At 46.5% G+C, this 22,560-nt stretch overlaps 1 protein-coding gene and 4 non-coding genes across 5 annotated transcripts in view; all 5 read right to left on the bottom strand.

Moving 5' to 3' along the window:
- The window catches only part of large2 (LARGE xylosyl- and glucuronyltransferase 2), a 163,813-nt gene extending 154,706 nt beyond the window's left edge, over positions 1-9,107 (bottom strand). The window contains exon 1 of the mRNA XM_075467780.1: positions 8,746-9,107. The gene's annotated coding sequence lies outside the window, so the exon portion shown is untranslated. The remainder of the gene's footprint in view (positions 1-8,745) is intronic.
- A 10,711-nt stretch (positions 9,108-19,818) lies between these two features.
- Positions 19,819-19,890, bottom strand: trnat-agu (transfer RNA threonine (anticodon AGU)). The gene has a single exon. It is a non-coding gene; the product is annotated as a tRNA-Thr (tRNA).
- Positions 19,891-20,153: 263 nt separating this feature from the next.
- On the bottom strand, positions 20,154-20,225 carry trnat-cgu (transfer RNA threonine (anticodon CGU)). The gene has a single exon. It is a non-coding gene; the product is annotated as a tRNA-Thr (tRNA).
- Positions 20,226-20,477: 252 nt separating this feature from the next.
- trnat-cgu (transfer RNA threonine (anticodon CGU)) lies at positions 20,478-20,549 on the bottom strand. Its single transcript has one exon. It is a non-coding gene; the product is annotated as a tRNA-Thr (tRNA).
- Positions 20,550-20,782: 233 nt separating this feature from the next.
- On the bottom strand, positions 20,783-20,854 carry trnat-cgu (transfer RNA threonine (anticodon CGU)). Its single transcript has one exon. It is a non-coding gene; the product is annotated as a tRNA-Thr (tRNA).
- Between the last annotated feature and the right edge of the window lie 1,706 nt (positions 20,855-22,560).

Genomic DNA, 22,560 nt, shown 5'->3' on the forward strand with positions numbered 1-22,560 from the left:
ATGTCCTGCTGCCGTTTGTTTCTGACGCCCTGCTGCCGTTTCTTTGTGACGTCCTGCTGCCTTTTCTTTGTGACGTCCTGCTGCCTTTTCTTTGTGACGTCCTGCTGCCGTTTGTTTGTGACGTCCTGCTGCCGTTTGTTTGTGACGTCCTGCTGCCGTTTGTTTGTGACGTCCTGCTGCCGTTTGTTTGTGACATCCTGCTGCCGTTTCTTTGTGGCATCTTGCTGCCGTTTCTTTGTGGCGTCCTGCTGCCGTTTGTGGCGTCCTCCTGCCGTTTGTGGCGTCCTGCTGCCGTTTCTTTGTGGCGTCCTGCTGCCGTTTGTTTGTGGCGTCCTGCTGCCGTTTGTTTGTGGCGTCCTGCTGCCGTTTGTTTGTGGCGTCCTGCTGCCGTTTGTTTGTGGCGTCCTGCTGCCGTTTGTTTGTGGCGTCTTGACTGCCGTTTCTTTGTGGCGTCCTGCTGCCGTTTGTGGCGTCCTTCTGCCGTTTGTGACGTCCTGCTGCCGTTTGTGGCGTCCTGCTGCCGTTTGTGGCGTCCTGCTGTTGTTTGTGGCGTCCTGCTGCCGTTTGTTTGTTACGTCCTGCTGCCGTTTGTTTGTTACGTCCTGCTGCCGTTTGTGCCGTCCTGCTGCCGTTTGTTTGTGGCGTCCTGCTGCCGTTTGTTTGTGACGTCTTGACTGCCGTTTCTTTGTGGCGTCCTGCTGCCGTTTGTTTGTGACGTCTTGACTGCCGTTTCTTTGTGGCGTCCTGCTGCCGTTTGTGGCGTCCTGCTGCCGTTTGTGGCGTCCTCCTGCCGTTTGTGGCATCCTGCTGCCGTTTGTGGCGTCCTGCTGTCGTTTGTGGCGTCCTGCTGCCGTTTGTTTGTTACGTCCTGCTGCCGTTTGTTTGTTACGTCCTGCTGCCGTTTGTTTGTTACGTCCTGCTACCGTTTGTTACGTCCTGCTGCCGTTTGTTTGTTACGTCCTGCTGCCGTTTGTTTGTGGCGTCCTGCTGCCGTATGTTTGTGGCGTCCTGCTGCCGTATGTTTGTGGCGTCCTGCTGCCGTTTGTGACGTCCTGCTGCCGTTTGTGGCGTCCTGCTGCCGTTTGTTTGTTACGTCCTAGTGCCGTTTGTTTGTTACGTCCTGCTGCCGTTTGTTTGTGGCGTCCTGCTGCCGTTTCTTTGTGGCGTCCTGCTGCCGTTTCTTTGTGACGTCTTGCTGCCGTTTCTTTGTGACGTCCTGCTGCCGTTTCTTTGTGACGTCCTGCTGTCGTTTGTTTGTGACGTCCTGCTGTCGTTTGTTTGTGGCGCCCTGCTGCCGTTTCTTTGTGACGTCCTGCTGCCGTTTCTTTTTGACGTCCTGCTGCCGTTTGTGACGTCCTGCTGCCGTTTGTTTGTGACGTCCTTCTGCCGTTTCTTAGTGACGTCCTGCTGCCGTTTCTTTTTGACGTCCTGCTGCCGTTTGTTTGTGACGTCCTTCTGCCGTTTGTTTTTGACGTCCTTCTGCCGTTTGTTTTTGACGTCCTGCTGCCGTTTGTTTTTGACGTCCTGCTGCCGTTTGTTTTTGACGTCCTGCTGCCGTTTGTTTGTGACGTCCTGCTGCCGTTTGTTTGTGACGTCCTGCTGCCGTTTGTTTGTGACGTCCTGCTGCCGTTTGTGACGTCCTGCTGCCGTTTGTTTGTGACGTCCTGCTGCCGTTTGTTTGTGACGTCCTGCTGCCGTTTGTGACGTCCTGCTGCCGTTTGTTTGTGACGTCTTGCTGCCGTTTGTTTGTGACGTCTTGCTGCCGTTTGTTTGTGACGTCCTGCTGCCGTTTGTTTGAGACGTCCTGCTGCGTTTTCTTTTTGACGTCCTACTGCCATTTGTGGCGTCCTGCTGCCGTTTGTTTGTGACGTCCTGCTGCCGTTTGTTTGTGACGTCCTGCTGCCGTTTGTGATGTCCTGCTGCCATTTGTTTGTGATGTCCAGCTGCCGTTTGTTTGTGATGTCCTGCTGCCGTTTGTTTCTGACGCCCTGCTGCCGTTTCTTTGTGACGTCCTGCTGCCGTTTCTTTGTGACGTCCTGCTGCCTTTTCTTTGTGACGTCCTGCTGCCGTTTGTTTGTGACGTCCTGCTGCCGTTTGTTTGTGACGTCCTGCTGCCGTTTGTTTGTGACGTCCTGCTGCCGTTTGTTTGTGACGTCCTGCTGCCGTTTGTTTGTGACATCCTGCTGCCGTTTCTTTGTGGCATCTTGCTGCCGTTTCTTTGTGGCGTCCTGCTGCCGTTTGTGGCGTCCTCCTGCCGTTTGTGGCGTCCTGCTGCCGTTTCTTTGTGGCGTCCTGCTGCCGTTTCTTTGTGGCGTCCTCCTGCCGTTTGTTTGTTACGTCCTGCTGCCGTTTGTTTGTGGCGTCCTGCTGCCGTTTGTTTGTGGCGTCCTGCTGCCGTTTGTTTGTGGCGTCCTGCTGCCGTTTGTTTGTGGCGTCTTGACTGCCGTTTCTTTGTGGCGTCCTGCTGCCGTTTGTGGCGTCCTTCTGCCGTTTGTGACGTCCTGCTGCCGTTTGTGGCGTCCTGCTGCCGTTTGTGGCGTCCTGCTGTTGTTTGTGGCGTCCTGCTGCCGTTTGTTTGTTACGTCCTGCTGCCGTTTGTTTGTTACGTCCTGCTGCCGTTTGTGCCGTCCTGCTGCCGTTTGTTTGTGGCGTCCTGCTGCCGTTTGTTTGTGGCGTCCTGCTGCCGTTTGTTTGTGACGTCTTGACTGCCGTTTCTTTGTGGCGTCCTGCTGCCGTTTGTTTGTGACGTCTTGACTGCCGTTTCTTTGTGGCGTCCTGCTGCCGTTTGTGGCGTCCTCCTGCCGTTTGTGGCATCCTGCTGCCGTTTGTGGCGTCCTGCTGTCGTTTGTGGCGTCCTGCTGCCGTTTGTTTGTTACGTCCTGCTGCCGTTTGTTTGTTACGTCCTGCTGCCGTTTGTTTGTTACGTCCTGCTACCGTTTGTTACGTCCTGCTGCCGTTTGTTTGTTACGTCCTGCTGCCGTTTGTTTGTGGCGTCCTGCTGCCGTATGTTTGTGGCGTCCTGCTGCCGTATGTTTGTGGCGTCCTGCTGCCGTATGTTTGTGGCGTCCTGCTGCCGTTTGTGACGTCCTGCTGCCGTTTGTGGCGTCCTGCTGCCGTTTGTTTGTTACGTCCTAGTGCCGTTTGTTTGTTACGTCCTGCTGCCGTTTGTTTGTGGCGTCCTGCTGCCGTTTCTTTGTGGCGTCCTGCTGCAGTTTCTTTGTGACGTCTTGCTGCCGTTTCTTTGTGACGTCCTGCTGCCGTTTCTTTGTGACGTCCTGCTGTCGTTTGTTTGTGACGTCCTGCTGTCGTTTGTTTGTGGCGCCCTGCTGCCGTTTCTTTGTGACGTCCTTCTGCCGTTTCTTAGTGACGTCCTGCTGCCGTTTCTTTTTGACGTCCTGCTGCCGTTTGTTTGTGACGTCCTTCTGCCGTTTGTTTTTGACGTCCTGCTGCCGTTTGTTTTTGACGTCCTGCTGCCGTTTGTTTTTGACGTCCTGCTGCCGTTTGTTTTTGACGTCCTGCTGCCGTTTGTTTGTGACGTCCTGCTGCCGTTTGTTTGTGACGTCCTGCTGCCGTTTGTTTGTGACGTCCTGCTGCCGTTTGTGACGTCCTGCTGCCGTTTGTTTGTGACGTCCTACTGCCGTTTCTTTGTGACGTCCTGCTGCCGTTTTTGGGCGTCCTGCTGCCGTTTCTTTGTGACGTCCTGCTGCCGTTTGTGGCATCCTGCTGCCGTTTCTTTGTGGCATCCTGCTGCAGTTTCTTTGTGGCATCCTGCTGCCGTTTCTTTGTGGCATCCTGCTGCCGTTTCTTTGTGACGTCCTGCTGCCGTTTGTGGCGTCCTGCTGCCTTTCTTTGTGACGTCCTGCTGCGGTTTGTGATGTCCTGCTGCCGTTTGTTTGTGACGTCCTGCTGCCGTTTGTGGCGTCTTGCTGCCGTTTCTTTGTGACGTCCTGCTGCCGTTTGTTTGTGACGTCCTGCTGCCGTTTGTTTGTGACGTCCTGCTGCCGTTTGTGACGTCCTACTGCCGTTTCTTTGTGACGTCCTGCTGCCGTTTTTGGGCGTCCTGCTGCCGTTTCTTTGTGACGTCTTGCTGCCGTTTGTGGCATCCTGCTGCCGTTTCTTTGTGACGTCCTGCTGCCGTTTGTGGCATCCTGCTGCCGTTTCTTTGTGACGTCCTGCTGCCGTTTGTGGCATCCTGCTGCCGTTTCTTTGTGGCATCCTGCTGCAGTTTCTTTGTGGCATCCTGCTGCAGTTTCTTTGTGGCATCCTGCTGCCGTTTCTTTGTGACGTCCTGCTGCCGTTTGTGGCGTCCTGCTGCCTTTCTTTGTGACGTCCTGCTGCCGTTTGTGATGTCCTGCTGCCGTTTCTTTGTGACGTCCTGCTGCCGTTTGTGGCGTCTTGCTGCCGTTTGTGGCGTCTTGCTGCCGTTTCTTTGTGACGTCTTGCTGCCGTTTCTTTGTGACGTCTTGCTGCCGTTTCTTTGTGACGTCCTGCTGTCGTTTGTTTGTGGCGCCTTGCTGCCGTTTGTTAGTGGCGTCCTGCTGCCGTTTCTTTGTGACGTCCTGCTGCCGTTTCTTTTTGACGTCATACTGCCGTTTGTGACGTCCTGCTGCCGTTTGTGACGTCCTGCTGCCGTTTGTGGCGTCCTGCTGCCGTTTCTTTGTGACGTCCTGCTGCTGTTTCTTTGTGACGTCCTGCTGCCTTTTCTTTGTGACGTCCTTCTGCCGTTTGTTTTTGACGTCCTGCTGCCGTTTCTTTGTGACGTCCTGCTGCCATTTGTTTCTGACGTCCTGCTACCGTTTCTTTGTGACGTCCTGCTGCCGTTTCTTTGTGGCGTCCTGCTGCCGTTTCTTTGTGACGTCCTACTGCCATTTGTTTCTGACGTCCTGCTGCCTTATCTTTGTGACGTCCTGCTGCCGTTTCTTTGTGGCGTTCTGCTGCCGTTTCTTTGTGGCGTCCTGCTGCCGTTTCTTTGTGACGTCCTGCTGCCGTTTGTGGCGTCCTGCTGCCGTTTCTTTGTGACGTCCTGCTGCCGTTTGTGACGTCCTGCTGCCGTTTGTGGCGTCCTGCTGCCGTTTGTGGCGTCCTGCTGCCGTTTGTTTGTTACGTCCTGCTGCCGTTTCTTTGTGGCGTCCTGCTGCCGTTTCTTTGTGGCGTCCTGCTGCCGTTTCTTTGTGACGTCCTGCTGCCGTTTCTTTGTGACGTCCTGCTGCCGTTTCTTTGTGACGTCCTGCTGTCGTTTGTTTGTGACGTCCTGCTGTCGTTTGTTTGTGGCGCCCTGCTGCCGTTTCTTTGTGACGTCCTGCTGCCGTTTCTTTTTGACGTCCTGCTGCCGTTTGTGACGTCCTGCTGCCGTTTGTTTGTGACGTCCTTCTGCCGTTTCTTAGTGACGTCCTGCTGCCGTTTCTTTTTGACGTCCTGCTGCCGTTTGTGACGTCCTGCTGCCGTTTGTTTGTGACGTCCTTCTGCCGTTTGTTTTTGACGTCCTGCTGCCGTTTGTTTTTGACGTCCTGCTGCCGTTTGTTTGTGACGTCCTGCTGCCGTTTGTTTGTGACGTCCTGCTGCCGTTTCTTTGTGACGTCCTGCTGCCGTTTCTTTGTGACGTCCTGCTGCCGTTTCTTTGTGACGTCCTGCTGCCGTTTCTTTGTGACGTCCTGCTGCCTTTTCTTTGTGACGTCCTTCTGCCGTTTGTTTTTGACGTCCTGCTGCCGTTTCTTTGTGACGTCCTGCTGCCATTTGTTTCTGACGTCCTGCTACCGTTTCTTTGTGACGTCCTGCTGCCGTTTCTTTGTGGCGTCCTGCTGCCGTTTCTTTGTGGCGTCCTACTGCCATTTGTTTCTGACGTCCTGCTGCCTTATCTTTGTGACGTCCTGCTGCCGTTTCTTTGTGGCGTTCTGCTGCCGTTTCTTTGTGGCGTCCTGCTGCCGTTTCTTTGTGACGTCCTGCTGCCGTTTCTTTGTGACGTCCTGCTGCCGTTTCTTTGTGACGTCCTGCTGCCGTTTGTGACGTCCTGCTGCCGTTTGTGGCGTCCTGCTGCCGTTTGTGGCGTCCTGCTGCCGTTTGTTTGTTACGTCCTGCTGCCGTTTCTTTGTGGCGTCCTGCTGCCGTTTCTTTGTGGCGTCCTGCTGCCGTTTCTTTGTGACGTCCTGCTGCCGTTTCTTTGTGACGTCCTGCTGCCGTTTCTTTGTGACGTCCTGCTGTCGTTTGTTTGTGACGTCCTGCTGTCGTTTCTTTGTGACGTCCTGCTGCCGTTTCTTTTTGACGTCCTGCTGCCGTTTGTGACGTCCTGCTGCCGTTTGTTTGTGACGTCCTTCTGCCGTTTCTTAGTGACGTCCTGCTGCCGTTTCTTTTTGACGTCCTGCTGCCGTTTGTGACGTCCTGCTGCCGTTTGTTTGTGACGTCCTTCTGCCGTTTGTTTTTGACGTCCTGCTGCCGTTTGTTTTTGACGTCCTGCTGCCGTTTGTTTGTGACGTCCTGCTGCCGTTTGTTTGTGACGTCCTGCTGCCGTTTGTTTGTGACGTCCTGCTGCCGTTTGTTTGTGACGTCCTGCTGCCGTTTGTTTGTGACGTCCTGCTGCCGTTTTTGGGCGTCCTGCTGCCGTTTCTTTGTGACGTCCTGCTGCCGTTTGTGGCATCCTGCTGCCGTTTCTTTGTGACGTCCTGCTGCCGTTTGTGGCATCCTGCTGCCGTTTCTTTGTGGCATCCTGCTGCCGTTTCTTTGTGGCATCCTGCTGCCGTTTCTTTGTGGCATCCTGCTGCCGTTTCTTTGTGGCATCCTGCTGCAGTTTCTTTGTGACGTCCTGCTGCCGTTTCATTGTGGCGTCCTACTGCCGTTTCATTGTGACGTCCTGCTGCCGTTTCTTTGTGACGTCCTGCTGCCATTTGTGATGTCCTGCTGCCGTTTCTTTGTGGCGTCCTGCTGCCGTTTGTGGCATCTTGCTGCCGTTTGTGGCGTCCTGCTGTCGTTTGTGGCGTCCTGCTGCCGTTTGTGGCGTCCTGCTGCCGTTTCTTTGTGACGTCCTGCTGCCGTTTGTGGCGTCTTGCTGCCGTTTCTTTGTGGCGTCTTGCTGCCGTTTCTTTGTGACGTCTTGCTGCCGTTTCTTTGTGACGTCCTGCTGTCGTTTGTTTGTAGCGCCCTGCTGCCGTTTGTTAGTGGCGTCCTGCTGCCGTTTCTTTGTGACGTCCTACTGCCATTTGTTTCTGACGTCCTGCTGCCTTATCTTTGTGACGTCCTGCTGCCGTTTCTTTGTGGCGTTCTGCTGCCGTTTCTTTGTGGCGTCCTGCTGCCGTTTCTTTGTGACGTCCTGCTGCCGTTTGTGGCGTCCTGCTGCCGTTTCTTTGTGACGTCCTACTGCCGTTTGTGACGTCCTACTGCCGTTTGTGGCGTCCTGCTGCCGTTTCAATGTGACGTCCTACTGCCATTTGTTTCTGACGTCCTGCTGCCGTTTCTTTGTGACGTCCTACTGCCATTTGTTTCTGACGTCCTGCTGCCTTATCTTTGTGACGTCCTGCTGCCGTTTCATTGTGGCGTCCTACTGCCGTTTCATTGTGACGTCCTGCTGCCGTTTCTTTGTGACGTCCTGCTGCCGTTTGTGATGTCCTGCTGCCGTTTCTTTGTGGCGTCCTGCTGCCGTTTGTGGCATCTTGCTGCCGTTTGTGGCGTCCTGCTGTCGTTTGTGGCGTCCTGCTGCCGTTTGTGGCGTCCTGCTGCTGTTTCTTTGTGACGTCCTACTGCCGTTTGTGATGTCCTGCTGCCGTTTGTGGCATCTTGCTGCCGTTTGTGGCGTCCTGCTGCCGTTTCTTTGTGACGTCCTACTGCCGTTTGTGGCGTCCTGCTGCCGTTTGTGGCGTCCTGCTGCCGTTTCTTTGTGACGTCCTGCTGCCGTTTGTGATGTCCTGCTGCCGTTTCTTTGTGACATCCTACTGCCGTTTGTGACATCCTATTGCCGTTTGTGGCGTCCTGCTGCCATTTCTTTGTGAAGTCCTGCTGCCGTTTCTTTGTGACGTCCTACTGCCGTTTGGGGCGTCCTGCTGCCGTTTCTTTGTGACGTCCTGCTGCCGTTTGTGATGTCCTGCTGCCATTTGTTTGTGATGTCCAGCTGCCGTTTGTTTGAGATGTCCTGCTGCCGTTTGTTTCTGACGCCCTGCTGCCGTTTGTTTCTGACGCCCTGCTTCCGTTTGTTTCTGACGCCCTGTTGCCGTTTGTGGCGTCTTGCTGCCGTTTCTTTGTGACGTCCTGCTGCCGTTTCTGAGGCTGACTTTACGGCACGCGGAGGAACATAATGTGGATCAGAGGACACCGCATGTGCAGCGGCTGGACGGCTGTTTTCAGGAGTTCTGATCGAACCAAACAGAACTGGGTCATCTCTGTTTCACACATGTTCACCAGCGAATTATCCGAATCAGACATTTAAAAACTGACCTGGAATAATACGGAATGAGATGATTCTTTGTGCAAAACAATCTATATTTACAGGGTAGATCCAAAGTTAAAGCCTGTGTGTGTGTGTGTGTGTGTGTGTGTGTGTGTGTGTGTAGCTGTGGGGATAAGAATAAAGCTCAATTAGACCTTATCCAACAAACAGGTCACATGGACCTCAAACACACGCGCACTTCTGCTCGCAAAGACATAATCCATCACAACTCGCATCACTCCCGCTGAAGTGATGAGAGCTTAAAACAGTTTCAGGTCAGATGTGAGGCGGCTTCTCTGCCAGCTGCAGAGGCACAAAGTGCAGAAAATCCTCACCTGTATCTGGAGTTGTGCCGCTGGTGCTCCCAATCACTCCAAATCCTAATCCAGGTGCTCCGGAAAACATGCAAAAATCCACTCAGAACCACAGGGAAAGCTCCGCGGGGGGAGGAAGCGGCACCGACTCTAAATCCAGAAGGTGCGCGTCTGCGTGCGGGAAGAGACGCGGTCCTCGTGCGCTCGTGCACACACGCAGAGAGAGGTGAATGCTGCTGCAGAGCTCCAGAGAAAGAGGCTGAGTGCGTGCACGCCTCGGCCCAGGACGGTCCACCCTGCCCGGGTCAGAGGAGCGCGGAGGCTGCGGCTGCTGGATCCAGTCTCCGCCGGTCTCCGGTTGGTGTCAGAACACCCAACTGCGTCCGCGCGGCTCCGGCTGGAAATGAGGCAGTCTGCAGCGGCGCCACCCCATGCCAGGCAGGCCCCGCCCCCCTGATGGGCTCAGCCAATAGCAGCGGCCGTGCGCTCCCATCACCTGCCCCCTTCCTCTCTCCTCCTCTCTTCCTCTCTTATGGAAGTTTTTCTGTGCCATCAGAGTTTGAATACGAATTTCTAATATTGAATTTTTACAGCATCAAAATCAGACTTTGAATTTGAAAAACCAACAGTGTAAAAAATATATATATCAATTTCTAAAAACAAAAACTCAGAGGAAAAAAATTCTACTTCAGAAAATTCAGTGGAAAAAAATTCTGATGAAGGAAATTCAATGGAAAAAAAATTCAATGGAAAAAATTCAGTGGAAAAAAAAATGTTTAAAAAAAATCAATAGAAAAAAATTCAGTGGAAAAAAATTCAATGGAAAAAAAAAAAATAAAAAAAAATTCAATGGAAAAAAATTCAACTGCAACAGCAGCCAATCAAGATTGGCTGGATGAATTGAGGCAGGGATCGATTGCTTCTCCCTGTTTACCCGGATGTTGAGTCTGGTTCTTTTTCCACTGAATTTTTTGAAGTTGAATTTTTTATTCTGATTTTTGTTTTTAGAAATTGAAATATTTTTTTTACACCGTTGGTTTTTCAAATTCAAAGTCTGATTTTGACGCTGTAAAAATTCAATATTGGAAGTTCATATTCAAACTCTGATGGCACAGAAGAAACTTCCATACCTCTCTCTTTCTCTCTCACAATTTTTGGACTCTTTGCACAACACAAAGACTGAGCTTCACCACAGGAGCCCATCACACGCATTCAAGCTGTAACACAAGAGGACGCGCTCTGAGTCGGGCTCATTCAGCCTCAGAGACACTTCTGTCCACACCTGACTGACCCACATCAAAGACCTTTCACAACCATTTAACACCGAGCCACCACTTGCAGCTCGGGTCAGCACGTCTGAACCCGACGAACCCAAATCAGTTAAAGACCCTTCAATCATCATCATGTTCACTAAGTTCTGTCACTAAAAGATGTGAGATACAGTAAATTATTACGGCTGGGCGAGTTAACGCGTTATTATCGCATTAACGCGTTAATTATTTAACACGGATAAATATTTTTTATCACGCATTAACGCAGGTTTAATTATTCATTTTATTATTGTAAAAGTCTGCTGCTCACAGGCTTTTATTTTGTAAAAGTCTGCTGCTCACAGGCTTTTATTCTGTAAAAGTCTGTTGCTCACAGGCTTTTATTTTGTAAAAGTCTGCTGCTCACAGGCTTTTATTCTGTAAAAGTCTGTTGCTCACAGGCTTTTATTTTGTAAAAGTCTGTTGCTCACAAGCTTTTATTTTGTAAAAGTCTGTTGCTCACAAGCTTTTATTTTGTAAAAGTCTGTTGCTCGCAGGCTTTTATTTTGTAAAAGTCTGTTGCTCACAGGCTTTTATTTTGTAAAAGTCTGTTGCTCACAGGCTTTTATTTTGTAAAAGTCTGTTGCTCACAGGCTTTTATTTTGTAAAAGTCTGCTGCTGTCTGCTGTGGAACAGGAAAAGAAAGTAATTGGCGGATCCACCAAACATGGAGAAGGGTACGGAACTTTTACTCGGCCATTTTCATGTTAAAGTTCTTCCAGACGGCGGAGTCGACAGAACCAAAGTCATCTGTAAACTCTGCCAAGTTGAATTGTCTTCTCAGCGTAGTAGTTCCAGTCTAAAATATCACTTAAAGGCAAAACACACAACTGATAGCAGCAAGTCATTCAAGGAAACAGACAGTGGAGCGAGGCTTCTACATAAAAACTACAGAAAGATGCTGATGTTAAAAGTGTGTTTGCACAACAAATGTTATGGCACTTTCATTCATATGGCAGCACATTTAAAATAAAGCTAAATGCTAAAAGCTATACGCTACTTTTGGATTCATTTTTGGATTCTGAGTACAAATGTGATTAATCGTGATTAATCAGGGAAATCATGTGATTAATTAGATTAAATATCTTAATCGTTGCCCAGCCCTAGTTTATATACAAGATTATATTTAATTCCAGACTTTCCAGCGTTCATGGCCGACCTGCCTGCCTCGCGGTAAACTTACCTGCCTTCTGTCCCTGTCCACGAGCTCTGCTTCAGTTGTCACCAACGGTTCCTGGTTTCCAGAAGTGCTGTTTTTGGGTCCTAAACACACCCGTTACAACTTTATTTTAACACGCAGATGAAAACACGGAAAACATGAAAAAATAGAGGCTTCAAGTTTCTCGTTGCTCTTTTACGCTTCAGGACCACGGACAGCTCACAGGCGTGAGGTCGTTAAAACATTTTTAACAGCTTGAAAAGCTAAAAAAAAAAAAAACTGTTTTACGTGCAGTTATTCAAATGTTTTAGAGATGTTGCTGCTGCCTGAGTCTGAGTTTTGGGTGGATGAGTTGGTCTTTTCTTTTATATCTACTACTCAACATATTTACCTTCTTCACGTCTCCATCTTTTGCGTCGAGGTTCTGAGATGTTCTAGGAGGATGCGTTGTCATGGAAACGTACACTAAAAACCTCAAAGGTGGTGACGTTTATGCTCTTAATGAATCAAATATTGAACCACTTTGTGTCGTTGAACAACACGGCAGCTCTTATCTTTGTGTTCTGCTCTGAATGTCACGGTGTGCGCCGGGTTGAATGCCGCTGAGGAGACGTCTGTCAAGGCCGCTCTGTATGCACCTCTGAGGCTAAAAGAAATATTTCACAATGCAGCCGTGGAACGACGGAACGAACTCTTACCCATCAGTACTCTGAATTAAAGATGGTTGACTCCTCTGAGACACCGTGACTGTGAGTGGGTTTGACAAAGTTTTAGCTGAACTTGTGTAATCCAACCTGCTGTTCTGCTGTCATTATTCATCAGTTTTGTCATTTAAGTTTGAATTTCTTTGTGTTTGTTCCGACATATTTTTCACAAACTCCCACAGTGATTACATCACAGTGTAAATTACGCTTTTTTTTATCAGACAAAGAAGCATTCAGCTGAAGCTGAAAAGTTGCTGAGCCAGCCGGAACATTTTTTCACAGTTTGTTTTAAAGGTGGGGTAGGGGATCTTTTTCTGGAACATTTTTTTTACATATTGCTTGAAATACTCTTCACACCCCCATTGCAACCAATTAATTAAAAGTTTTGACACAAATATGAAAAGTTTTAGTGGCCTCTAGAACGTACAATCTAGGAAAAACACTATCCAATCATACTGAACGGACTGTTCACAATGATTGGATTCTGATGCGTCTATCAAACTGCAATCTGCTCCTCCCTCCCCCTCCCCCTCCTTCCCCCTGTGCACGTACCCTGCTCCGTGAACGAATTACGCGTCCAGAAGCTTGGCAGGAAGCTAAACTAGAGCCAGCTTGGCTAGCACCTAGCATTATTAAACGTATAGTTAGCATAAACTAAATACTAAATACGGCAACGATCGATGCTTGCTGTCAGAACAGCGCTCGTGCACCTTCGTGCTCGTGCGCGTTCATGTACTCTAGAGGCGTGCCTTCGGGGGGAAAGTGAAGAAAAGGGTTGGGACTTTTTACCTGTGTACTTTAAAAATGCAGCTTTGCTGGACTCAAAATCCAGGATCTCCTACCCTACCTTTAATACCAATTGATACCAAATGTATTGGTCCCAGTTTGTTTGATTGGGACCTCTTCTGTTTAACATCTACATGCTCCCACTGGCAGAGATTATAAAAAACAACCAAATAAACTACCACAGCTATGCAGATGACACACAGATATATATTACAGTGTCACCAGGAGACCGAGGCCCTGTACAGGCTCTTGGTAAATGCATTGAGGAGATTAATGACTGGATGTGCCACAACTTTCTCCAGCTAAACAAAAACAAAACTGAGGTAATTGTCTTTGGAGCCAAAGAGAAACGATTACAGGTCACCACAGAACTTCAATCTATGCACCTAGAAACTACCAACCAGGCCAGAAATCTGGGTGTAGTGATGGACTCAGACCTAAACTTGGAAAAACACATTAAGGCAATAACAAAGTCAGCCTACTATCACCTTAAGAATATATCAAGGTTAAAGGATCTGATGTGTCAGCAGGACCTGGAAAAACTAGTCCCTGCATTCATCTTCAGTCAGCTTGATGACTGTAACAGCATCTTTACAGGTCTACCTAAAAACTGCAGCTCATTCAGAACTCTGCTGCTCGAGTCCTCACTGAGACCAAAGAAGTGGACCACATCAGTCCAGCTCTGAGGTCTTTACACCGGCTGCCTGTCCATCAGAGGATAGACTTTAAAGTTCTGATGCTGGTCCATAAAGCTCTGAATGGTCCAGGACCAGAACGCATCAGTGACCTCCTGACCCAGTATGAACCTTCCAGACCCCTCAGCTCATCTGGATCCGGTCTTTTATCAGTTCCCAGAGTCAGAACCAGACATGGAGGAGCTGCATTCAGCTTCTATGCTCCACATGTCTGGAACAAACTCCCAGAAAGCCTCAGATCAGCTGAAACACTCAGTGTGTTTAAGACACACCTATTTTCAGCTGAATAAAGCTCCAAATCTGAAGCTGGAGTTTCAAAACTTAATCACATTTTAACTCCTGATTTTATCTATTGTTCTTATTTCTCTCTTTTTTGTTTAAAGTTTAAATCATGCTTTTTATTTCTACTGTTTTAATGTCTCTGTAAAGCACTTTGAATCATCTTGATGTTGGATTGTGCTGTACAGATAAACCTGCCTTGCCTTGATAATGCATTCTTACGGCATTACAGCCGTGTATGAAGCTGATCAGGAGAAAGACAGAGATGAATCATAGAAGCAGGATATGAGCCAAGATCCATCCAACTATTTTTTTATACCCGCTTAATCCAATTGGGAGTCGCAGGGAGGCTGGAGCCTGTCCCAGCTGCCACTGGGCTGAAGGTGGGGTACACCCGGACAGGCTGCCAGTTCAGCGCTGGGCGATGAGCCAATAATGTGCTGGAAATTTGGAACTAAATCTACAAACGCATTCTCTCCCACAAGCCTCATTTGCAGGGTCTTCTGTCAGGGGTTTGGCAAAGAAAGACCTCACCGCCGGATTAAAGGAGAGAAGAGGGAGGCGTGGCTGGTGATGGAGGCTTTTAATAAGGCTGACCTGAGGACACTGAGGAGAAAGTCAAACAAAGGGTGTTTACGGGAGAAAACACAGGCTATGAGAAAAGAAACCAACACAAAATCATCTGAGACAGCGAGTCAGAGGCTGTGTTCGAAACCGCATACTTCTCCTACTACTCCTACTGACTTTTTGAGTTAGTGTGCGAGTTTGTGTAAGCGAGAAGTTCCCGGATGCATACTAGATTCTCTGAAATGTTGGGTATGCATCATGAGGTTACTACTTATACTCAAACTACCCAAGATGCAACGTAACGTGACGTCGCCGATCGTCATTTCCTGCCAAAACGGCAGTTTCAAGCTAGCTACAACGAGAGTAGGTTCACTTCCTGTTTTCAAAACAAAAGCACCAATTGTATAGTAATGGCTTTCCCTATGATAAAAGGCAACGGGTATTTTATTTTGTGAAAATAACCGGAAGTGCGTTGCTCACTGCGGCTAGCTTTAGTAGCACCGAATTCGTGGGAACAAAATTGTAAACAGTCGGTATTTTGTCAGGTTTTCAACACGTTGGGGATCTAAACGACTACTTTCTCACCTGAAAATGTTTCAAATGTTGCTAAAGTTTACAGAGTTTAGAGCTTAAGAGAAATCAGCTTCAGGCCGGCTGATTTCGGCTCGGGCAGGAGCGAAATGCATTGTGGGTAAACGCTCTGCATACTGTCTGATCGATGAGTATGCAGTATGGAAGTATGTAGTATGCAATATAAAAATAAAACATGGCAAAACTTAAGAACTAAAAATTAACTTAAAAACTAAGACATGACATAACCTACAACATGATAAAACACAAAAGAACTAAAAACATGGACGTGACACATCCCTACTTCTGACTATTGTAAAATGGCTTATTTTACCAAAGTTTAATGAGGAAACTGGCAGTACATAATTCTACAAATTTGGAGCTTCAGAGGCTGAAACACTAATTAAATGATTAAAAATCTGAGGCCTGACAAAGCTGTGGCTGAGTGAGTATTTTAGATTCACACACAGTAACTGAATAAAACAGTTAACAACATTTTGTCAGGTTTTTCACATTCATTACAAGCCAATTGGAGTGGAAATGGGTAAAGGATTAGGCAAGTTATTGTGTATTTTAGAGACCAGAAGCAGCAGCCAAAAGAAAAGCTTTTACTGTCATGATTCATGGTCGAGCTGAAGGTGAAACAGGACCTGAATGCAGGATGACTGATGAAGAAGAACAAAGCTTTGATTGAAAACTAAACTAAAGGCTTTGCCAAGGCAGGAATAATAAACTACAAACTAAACTGAAAGAGAACAAAGGAGGGACGAGAGCGGCGGCGCCGGCGGCAAACAACATAAAATGATCTGGTGACTGAACAAAGGAAAACCTGGAGGGTGTGAACTGAAGGAGGCGACGACAAACAGATCAGGAGTGGCAGCTGAAGACCAGCTGTGAACAGGTGGTACAAAATCAAATGATTTACAATTAGGATTTACAAAGTAGAACAGGAACCTAAGTCAAACATGAAGAACGGTAACGGTGGGACGGGGGGCTCATGTTGGGCACCAACAGCTCCACGTTCAGCAGGAGCACCTTTAATCCAGCTTTGGCTCGAGTTCGACCCGATCGTCACAGAATCGAGTTATCAGCCAAAGTATGTGAATAAAGGGTAACCCAGGGATGTTCAAAGTCGGTCCTCGAGGGCCGCTGTCCTGCAGGTTTTAGATGTTTCCCTGGTTCAACACACCTGATTCAGATCAATGCGTTATTAGCCGGTTTGTGCAGAACTTACCAATCTTATGAAGAGATCCAATTAATCTGAATCAGGTGTGTTGAAGCAGGGAAACATCGGCTGTGTTCGAAACCGAAAGAAACATCCAGCTCTGCATACTACTACTCCTACTACTCCTACAACTCATACTGACTTTTTGAGTTAGTATGCGAGTTTGAGTAAGCGAGAAGTTCCCGGATGCATACTAGATTCTCCGAAATGTTGGGTATGCATCATGAGGTTACTACTCATACTCAAACTACCCAAGATGCAACGTAACGTGACGTCGCCGATCGTCATTTCCTGTCAAAACAGCAGTTTCAAGCTAGCTACAACGAGGGTAGGTTCACTTCCTGTTTTCAAAACAAAAGCACCAATTGTATGGTAATGGCTTTCCCTATGATAAAAGGCAACGGGTATTTTATTTTGTGAAAATAACAGGAAGTGCGTTGCTCACTGCGGCTAGCTTTAGTAGCGCCGAATTCGTGGGAACAAAATTGTAAACAGCCGGTATTTTGTCAGGTTTTCAACACGTTGGGGATCTAAACGACTACTTTCTCACCTGAAAATGTTTCAAATGTTGCTAAAGTTTACAGAGTTTAGAGCTTAAGAGAAATCAGCTTCAGGCCGGCTGATTTCGGCTCGGGCAGGAGCGAAATGCATTGTGGGTAAACGCTCTGCATACTGTCTGATGGATGAGTATGCGGTATGTAGTACGTAGTATGTAGTATGTAGTATGTAGTATGCCGTATGCCGTATGTAGTATGTAGTCTGTAGTATGTAGTATGGAAGTATGTAGTATGTAGTATGTAGTATATAGTATGTAGTCTGTAGTATGTAGTATGTAGTATGTAGTATGGAAGTATGTAGTATGTAGTATGTAGTATGCAGTATGCAGTATGTAGTATGTAGTATGCAGTATGTAGTATGTAGTATGTCGTATGTAGTATGCAGTATGCAGTATGTAGTATGTAGTATGCAGTATGCAGTATGTAGTATGTAGTATGTAGTATGCAGTATGTAGTATGTAGAATGTAGTATGTAGTATGTAGTATGCAGTATGTAGTATGCAGTATGCAGTATGTAGTATGTAGTATGCAGTATGTAGTATGTAGTATGCAGTATGTAGTATGTAGTATGTCGTATGTAGTATGCAGTATGCAGTATGTAGGATGTAGTATGCAGTATGCAGTATGTAGTATGTAGTATGTAGTATGTAGTATGCAGTATGTAGTATGTAGTATGTAGTATGTAGTATGTAGTATGTAGTATGCAGTATGTAGTATGTTTTATGCAGTATGTAGTATGTTTTATGCAGTATGTAGTATGTTTTATGCAGTATGTAGTATGTAGTATGCAGTATGTAGTATGTAGTATGTAGTATGTAGTATGTAGTATGTAGTATGCAGTATGCAGTATGTAGTATGTAGTATGTAGTATGTAGTATGCAGTATGTAGTATGTAGTATGTATTATGTAGTATGTAGTATGTAGTATGCAGTATGTAGTATGTTTTATGCAGTATGTAGTATGTAGTATGCAGTATGTAGTATGTAGTATGCAGTATGTAGTATGTAGTATGTAGTATGTAGTATGTAGTATGCAGTATGCAGTATGTTGTATGCAGTGTGCAGTATGTAGCATGCAGTATGTAGTTTGCGGTTTCGAACACAGCCATCCAAAACCTGCAGGACAGCGGCCCTCGAGGACCGACTTTGGACATCCCTGGGTTAACCCATAAGAACCTGGATCCATTTTTACTTAAATGAAAATTAAGGGGGCCATAACACAGACTAAAGAGACTACATAGAACACATTTCTGACATTGTCAAAGATGTGTCAATGGGTGTTGATGGTAAATTCATTCTTCATTCATTCATTCTGGTTTTGATTAACAAAACTTTGTCTTTTTATTTGCATTTCCACAATATTATAACTTTAACAAAAACATTTCAATTTATTTTCATAATATAACATTTTTCAAGTTGAATTAAAAAGAACTGCCTCAACAAGCTACTGTAGCTGCAGAAAACTGAGCTACAGTCTTTTTCTAGTTTAACTTTTCATTTCATATTTGTGTAACAGCACAAAAACGAATACATTTGCAATAAAAACGGAGAAACAGACTTGTAAACAAGTCACAAAACCTTTTTTAATCTCAGGAACATGTTTGACCCAACGGGACCTCAACGTGTTGCAGTTAAGCCGAGGCCAAATGGAACGATGAGAAACAATTTCTCTCCTCTGTGAAGCACAGACGCATGGTGGCGGTTGCATTGCTTTTGCAGAATTTGCAACACTTGTCACACTTCACCGGCCAGTGTGCAACCTGGTCCCTGCAAACATCATCTGGAACTCCAGCACGAACTCTTGTGCAGCTGATAACAAAGCACACAGCTGACGTGAGTGAAACTAATGACCAGAACATGGGGACTGATGAAAAAACAATGGCAAAACTTAAAGATGGGGTAGGGTTTTTTTTTCTGGAGCATTTTTTTACATACTCGGAACAGCTTGTAGGGGGAGCTCCATAATGGGCTTTTTGAGAAGTTACATTCTATTGCTTTAACTGAATTAAAAAATTAAAATTATCCGAATACTGCAGCAGAAAAAATTGATGACAGTGTTCCTGCTCTTCATTGTTTTCTTCTCAACTTTCGTGGTTGTAGAGTAGCGCTAACCTTAACGCAGCAGCGCCACCTCTGTGACGGAGAAAATTGCAACGACTGGCGCATCGATTTGCGCCGCCGTAAATTGCGGGCACGAAATCGTGATGTCATTAACACCGCTCGCGCTAGCAGACGCGGAAACCATGCTAGAGCCTAAAGACAGCAAGGTGGGCGGTTCATGATCCAGCTCCTGTACCTAAGTTAACATGTTCATTTCAGGTAAAATCTGTCTCTCTAGTTGATGCTTTATTTGGGAAACTTAAGCCCTATTCGGACGAGACTAGTTCAATGGGGGGACCTGGGGTGAAGTAATAATAACCGGGAAATCTAGTCCCGTCCGAACGCGCCATGTCAGTAAAGATAGCGGAGTATGTCGGTAAACTTTGCCGAGAATTCTACCTCCTGTGAAACGGTCCGGAGTATCTACCATAGGTAATACTAATCCCGTGCGAATGCGACCTTCGGTAATAAGTACGGAATATGTCGTCACATCCTTTTAAAGAGAGAAACAATTAGGTGTGTCTGTTTGCAAACATGGAGGTTCTGGATGAAGCGCTGCTTGCAAGCACGCATGTAGGCTTGCTTCGACCTGGTCGGCGCCATGTCTACAGATGTTTACAGATGGGGTTTACGGAAGTGAAATGAAGACGTGCATAGCATCCAGGATGTGACGGTTGTGTGTAACCAACAACTCCTCCCATGTTAGATGAATATTACAGGGATTTCTTGTCCCGTCCGAATTGGTCATTTCTTCTCCCCTGGCGTCGTCTGGTTAACCAACATTACCATACGTCCCCCCATTGAACTAGTCCCGTCCGAATAGGGCTTTAAACAGACAGATGTTACAAAGGCATGTCAGTCTTATAATGTTAACTCTATCTCAGTGCAGGTCAATATTTGAGTACTTAGGCACATGAACATAAACATTGTGTCTGTGAAATGATTTTCATGACATTTTGAAATAGTTTTGCACCATAAGATTCAGTCAAAGCAAAATGGATGTATGGGAAGTGATCCCATGACCTTTGGTTACAGGACCAACACCTTTTTAGATTCTGCTCCAATAACTAGATGTATTTTACACAGTATTGTGATTTCTTTATACTATAATTTGGAACATATCAATGCTTCACCCTCAGATAGAGGCACAGATGGGGATTGAACCCATGATCTTTGGTTTACTAGACCAACGCCTTACCACTTGGCCACCATGCCCTGATTATCATGACTATTACGTCTGTGAAGTCGCTTTAAATGACTTTAAAGACATTTTGAAATAGTTTTGCACCATAAGATTCAGTCAAAGCAATAAGGACGTATACAAACATGTATGGGAAGTGATCCCATGACCTTTGGTTACAGGACCAACATCTTTTAAGATTTTGCTTCGATAACTAGTTGCATGGTAAATTTTAAACAGTATTCTGATTGATTTATACACAAAGTTAGAAACATGTCATTGCTTCACCTTCAGATAAAGGCACGGATGGGGTTTGAACCCATGATCTTTGGTTTACGAGACCAACGCCTTACCACTTGGCCACCATGCCCTGATTATCATGAGTATTATGTCTGTGAAATTAGTTGAAAGACATTTTGAAATAGTTTTGCTCCATAAGATTCGGTCAAACCAATAAGGATGTACACAACCATGTATGGGAAGTGATCCCATGACCTTTGGTTCTAGGACTAACACCTTTTTAGATTCAGCTCCAATAACTAGATGTACATGTTATTTTACACAGTATTCTAATTGATTTATACCAATGTTTGGAACATATCAAAGCTTCACCTTGAGATAAAGGCACGGATGGGGTTTGAACCCATGATCTTTGGTTTACGAGACCAACGCCTTACCACTTGGCCACCATGCCCTGATTAGCATAAATATTATGTCTGTGAAATGATTTTCATGACATTTTGAAATAGTTTTGCACCATAAGATTCAGTCAAAGCAAAATGGATGTATGGGAAGTGATCCCATGACCTTTGGTTACAGGACCAACACCTTTTTAGATTCTGCTCCAATAACTAGATGTATTTTACACAGTATTGTGATTTCTTTATACTATAATTTGGAACATATCAATGCTTCACCCTCAGATAGAGGCACAGATGGGGATTGAACCCATGATCTTTGGTTTACGAGACCAACGCCTTACCACTTGGCCACCATGCCCTGATTATCATGACTATTACGTCTGTGAAGTCGCTTTAAATGACTTTAAAGACATTTTGAAATAGTTTTGCACCATAAGATTCAGTCAAAGCAATAAGGATGTATACAAACATGTATGGGAAGTGATCCCATGATCTTTGGTTTACGAGACCAACGCCTTACCACTTGGCCACCATGCCCTGACTATCACGAGTATTATGTCTGTGAAATTAGTTTAAAGACATTTTGAAATAGTTTTGCACCATAAGATTCAGTCAAACCAATAAGGATGTATGGGAAGTGATTCCATGACCTTTGGTTCCAGGACCAACACCTTTTTAGATTCTGCTCCAATAACTAGATGTATGTGTATTTTTACTCAGTATTCTGATTGATTTATACACAAAGTTAGGAACATATCAATGCTTCACCTTCAGATAAAGGCACGGATGGGGTTTGAACCCATGATCTTTGGTTTAGGACACCAACGCCTCTCACTGGGCTCTGCAGTGAGAGGCTGCAGGACTGAGAGGTTCAGGAGGTCCTTTGTTCCCACAGCCATAAGGCCTATTTCAGACCAGGGCGGCAAAGCGTGGCGGAACGGAAGCGATTTTCACCGGCGGAGTTGAAAATACATGGAAACAGATCTGTCCTTGCACACCGACGCGGCGGTAGCGGCGCGGAGACGCCTCCGTCCCGCGCTGCTTTTGGAAAATAGAACTCGAGCGGAATTTGGACGGCAGCGGCCGGCGGTGGCCGGCGGTGTCCCGTTGAAATGAATGGGGAATGCAGACAGGGCTGGAGCAGAACTACCGCGGCCGCGGACTGTCCGGTGTGAAAAGCCAAGTTGAACACACCGCCTGATAACCGGCGTAAGACTGCCGTCGTTTCGCTGCCGTCGTTTCGCTGCCGCCACGCCACGCTCTGGTCTGAAATCGGCCTAAGGCTTTTTAACAGTGACTGCTGACATGTTCTTCTCAAATTTATTTATCTATTTACTTATTTAGTAATTGCTGTTCTGACAGCAAGCATCGATCATTGCCGTATTTAGTATATGCTAATTATAAGTTTAATAATGCTAGGTGCTAGCCAAGCTGGCTCTAGTTTAGCTTCCTGCCAAGCTTCTGGACGCGTAATTCGTTCACGGAGCAGGGTACGTGCACAGGGGGAGGGAGGAGCAGGTTGCAGTTTGATAGACGCATCAGAATCCAATCATTGTTAACGGTCCGTTCAGTATGATTGGATAGTGTTTTTCCTGGATTGTACGTTCTAGAGGCCACTAAAACTTTTCATATTTGTGTCAAAACTTTTAATTAATTGGTTGCAATGAGGGTGTGAAGAGTATTTCAAGCAATATGTAAAAAAATGTTCCAGAAAAAGATCCCCTACCCCGCCTTTAAATTGATTTTATATTCAAACTGAAAACATGAACTGAATAACACTCAAGTCATTCAAGTCATCGTGTCTCAAGTCAAGTCAAGTGCTGAGTCTTTAACTTCCAAGTCCGAGTCGAGTCTCAAGTCTTTTATTTTTTGTCAAGTCAAGTCACAAGTCATCAAAACAGCGACTCAAGTCGACTCGAGTCCAAGTCACAGTGACTCGAGTCCCCATCTCTGGTAAGTAAACTCTGCGGCGATAGAAGAATCCGAGGTTTTTAGTTTCTTACGCTTCTGATGGCTGAGATGATCATGTTTTATAGTTGTTTTAAACTGTGTCAGAGTGTTTTA

The sequence above is a fragment of the Odontesthes bonariensis genome, chromosome 1 (assembly GCF_027942865.1).
Source record: "Odontesthes bonariensis isolate fOdoBon6 chromosome 1, fOdoBon6.hap1, whole genome shotgun sequence".
In the NCBI taxonomy this organism is placed as follows: Eukaryota; Metazoa; Chordata; class Actinopteri; order Atheriniformes; family Atherinopsidae; genus Odontesthes; species Odontesthes bonariensis.